The sequence below is a fragment of the Leuciscus leuciscus genome (assembly GCF_965113295.1).
Source record: "Leuciscus leuciscus genome assembly, chromosome: 12".
Taxonomy (NCBI): Eukaryota; Metazoa; Chordata; class Actinopteri; order Cypriniformes; family Leuciscidae; genus Leuciscus; species Leuciscus leuciscus.
In genome coordinates, this window is record NC_138736.1 from 27,953,779 (window position 1) to 27,958,253 (window position 4,475).

Sequence of the window (4,475 nt, forward strand, 5' to 3'; positions counted from 1 at the left end):
TTTATTATGTATTATGGCAATGCTGATTACCTAGCAAATCAGGTTTGGGGTCAAATCAAAGCAAGTTTGGGTAACACTTTATTTCGATAGTCCACTTTAGACATTCTACTAACTATAAGTAACTTTGCAACATGTCAACTACCTAGTCATTAGAGTATTAGTAGACTGTCTGTTTAATATCTGCTAACACTTTATTTGAATGTTCCCCAGACAGACATTCAACTGACCATAATTAATTTTGCTACATCCTACTTATTCTACCAACCCGAACCCGAACCCTAACACTGTAACACCTAACCTTAACCTAACAGTCTACTACAGTCTACTAATGAGAGAAAAGGCCCGTTCACACCAAGCACGATAACTATAAAGATAACGATAAAGATATAATTCTAAAAATCGTTCTCCATATTAAAGAATAACAGAGTTCACACCACAACTATAACGATAAAGATATGAGGAACGATATCGTTGGGATCACTTTCAGAACGATTTTTTTTCCAGCTGTCCAACGATAAAACACTGACAGCCAATCAGAATCCATTCTAATTTAAAGGTCTCGCGCATTTAAAATGGCAGATGACATTGCAGAGAAGTTAATCGTCGATGTACAAAAAAATACTCCACTGTTTGACAAGTCAAACCCCCTTTTCAAGGATACGTTAAAAAATATGGATATATGGAAACCAATCGGTCGTATCCTGGGAATAAATGGTGAGAAGTATTAACGATGAGATATTATGCAGTTTAGCATAGTGTAACAAAATTACCTCAGGTAGGCTATCCAGCGCTAGTTTTGACAACATTGCTGAAGTTGCAGTGAAAAAGGCGTTGTATACATAAAGGTGTTGACTAGGCGATGTTTTTATCCCATCATTGACAGCGCGGGCGCGTGCGTGCTTAGAATAAAAAGACCGTTATCGGTCGTTGGTGTGGACGCATATAGTTATCTTTATCGTTATCTTTATAGTTATCGTGCTTGGTGTGAACGGGCCTTTAGTTGACATACAGTTGCAGTAACTTTGAAGAATTTCTAAAGCAGACCATCGAAATAAAGTGTAACCCAAGTTTGATCTAATCACTCGCTAGGAATATAAAAGCATGTGGAAACAGGTTTATATTTTTATTGCATTTTGTGCATGTTTGTTACCATTGTTGAGCTGTATAGTCTAAAACATGACCGATTTAGAGCAGCAAATCTGTGTGCCACATGATTGATTTGAATGTTGCTAGAAGATATGAAACTCAAATAAGCATAAAACACACAGAACTGGATAAAATATTTTGTTTGTTTTAACTTATGCTAAACTCTTTCGCTGATACTTTCCAATAAATGTATCATTTCAATTAATTTTCTTTTACCAAGCTTTTTGCAATGTATTATAAGATTTTATTCTCCACATTGTATACATGCGCCCATATTTGCCCCATAACAGCCTCTCTACATCAGGACAATTCGGGCCAGGTCTGCTTACATGGCCTTCTGTCATTTAGGGTGGGTTACCGCACATAAATACACCTACGTCAGTCCCAAGGTCACGCGCACACTCTCACACGCTCATTGTGTTAAAGGATTGCTGCTTGATGTGACCTTGGTGCTGGGTGAAAGCAAAACATCTCAGACAGTCTGATCTGCCACCCAGTGTATCTTTTTTTCCTCACCTTTAGAGCAGGAAAGAGCCGTTTGTTTCCCATCAGCAGTCAGTCTCACTCTGTAACTCTAAGCAGCTGGCCAGTCTCGACTGCATTATTCATATAAAGAGAGAGAGAGAAAGAGAGAACGCACACTCTTCACCAAAGTTACAAGATTTATGGCCCTCTGTTTAGGAAATAATTCAAAGTTCATACTCACATACATCATATTTTGAAACACATAGATTATGGGGTGGAACACATTTATCATATTGCAACACACCAGCACATGCACACACACGAACGCACGCAGAGACACACTCACAAGTGCACATGTTCTCAATCTCTCTGTCTCTGTGATACACACACACATTCGCACGATTTGCACCGGGGCCTAATTTCACAGGGATGCGTTTGGTCTGTATGAAAAAGCTTTGTATTAGCTTTGTCACTGAACCCATCAGACAGTAATGAGGCTATGCTTAAAACACACCCTCAATTCCAGATAAGAGCAGGGAGAGACTACGGCGAGCACGTCTGCTTCGCTCCGTTCCGATAAAACCTCTCTGTCATTTGTCACTTGTACATTTCAGATTTCTAATCTCAGCAAAATTGATCCGTATCATGCATTTTTATACAGGCTTTTGTGTATATTGATATTTGTGGATTGCTTCGTGTCAGCAAAACAAATGTGTATTATTGTGCAATTCTTTTGATGCACTTCAGGAAGGAGAATGGGGAATGTTGGCTGGTTTTGCATACAGAGTCTGAGCCACAGACTAGGTCAAGTTTAGCGTGCACCAGAGCTAAATATGAAATGAAAGTGAGTTGTTTGTTGAGATGTTATAATACTATATTAGATGTTAAAACTCATATTTAGTATTAAAATGTTTCAAAATTAAAGGCTGAATCTTGTCTGATTTATAAAAGATATAAGAAAGCAAAGCAAAAACAAAATACAAAGTACATCAAAAACACAAAGCAAAACAAAAAACAACTAAAAGTAATTAAGCAAAACAGACAAAGGGTATGTCCACGGTTATTGTTAACTAAAAGCAAAACTAAGACTATTAAAACATGTTTGTTTATTACAATAAATCTGAAATAAAATGTTAGATGAAAAACTAAATCAATTTAAAATGTTGCTTTTGCAACTCACTGAAATCATTTTAATTTAAAGCAAAACATTTAAAATAAATTAAACCTAAATAGTAATAAAAAAACTATAAAAAATTACAAATGCACATACATAAATGTGTAATTTTTTTTAACTCAAATTAAAATAACAACTGAAAAAATAAAAGCTAATTCAAAATATTAATAAAACCTTTAATAGTATATATACAATAATACTAAAATCTGAAATACAAAATGGTTTGCTGATAAGCAAATACGAATATGCATCAGACCAATTTTAATGCAGCAATATTTTATTATTCACAGGGGTCAGATTGATTTGATAGAATTTATATCAACTTTTTTTTATATATCACAATTAATGTATAATAAAGAATAATTTGTTTGATTCGAGACAAATCCACTGAATATGTGATTCTGGTGAGACAATTTAGTTTCATTCAGTCGGTGTCCATATTCCATATAAGCAGAAGAATCTTTTCATTAGGAACACAGAATGACGTAGGGTGGTAATTTTAGTATGCGGCGTGTTATTTGAAGCCTAACCCACATTTTGAGACACAGTTTTTCAAAGTCAAAATCATCCTTTTTTAAAGAGGATGGTTGTCATTGTCTCTTAATGAAGCACAAGGACATAATTGACAACACATATAATGAGGTTAGCAGTGGTGAGATGCAGTATGGAGGCTTATAAAATTCTGTCCATTAGCCAACAGCCCCAGCAAATGAAAAGGAAATGGCGTGACCATCAGTTCAGGCCCTCCAGACGCAATACTTTCAAAGCCACTGAACGAAAAAAAGAACATGTCTTGTTTCTTTTATTCCAGGGAAATATACATTTCGCTTTGTTTATGCTCCTCCTGGATAAACGTTTAATTATGAATCATTTCCATTAACAAAAAAACAAAACAAGATATAAAGAAAATGCAGAGGCGTTAGACAGCTGAGAGACAAAAAAAAAAAAGGAATACAACTTATTTTCAAAAAAAGACGTTTAGCTGGGGGTGGTAGGACATGCGGCTCTGAGGTCCCATTAATTACAAAATGCATTAATATTTTATTAGTCCCTTATCAGTAATTAATCAAGCACTTTGATGTAAAGTTCAGCTTACAAAAGCAAGAGGAAATGGTTCCTCAGATATTCGCCCGCTCTCAGAGATGCCTTAGTATTTCACAAGAGACGGTTAATCCTCGCATGCCTTAAAAGCATTTTTCCCATCTTAAGCTTTGCCATACTGCAAAAGAAATAAGACGCAGTGGCTGTAAGGTGTCATGTACAATACGAGGGTGGGACGGGGGGGTTGGAGGGGAGGGAAGGGGGGGCTGCATTTGTAGACAATGAGCTCCCTCAGATCTGATTTGGCGAGGCGTCGAAGGACACCCAATCACAGTAAATATTATTCTTTGTGCTGTGCCTCTAATTAACATGCTTAATTGCAGCTGTCAAAAGGCTCTTCAGATTGTTAAGGACATGCGAGCTGGAGAGGGTGTGTGTGTGTGTGTGTGTGTGTTAGGAGGGGTGGCACTGGCCTGCAGCATGACTGAAGCAGTTGTTTCACTATTGAAAGCTCACATAGATCACACCAAATCTGCTAGTAAAAGGGGTTTACAATGAAACAGATTATCAGCGGACTCTCATTATAGCGCTTTCTTTTTTGTATAGACTCTTCAAACTTTCTGTACATATTCATTTATAGTGCAATAAT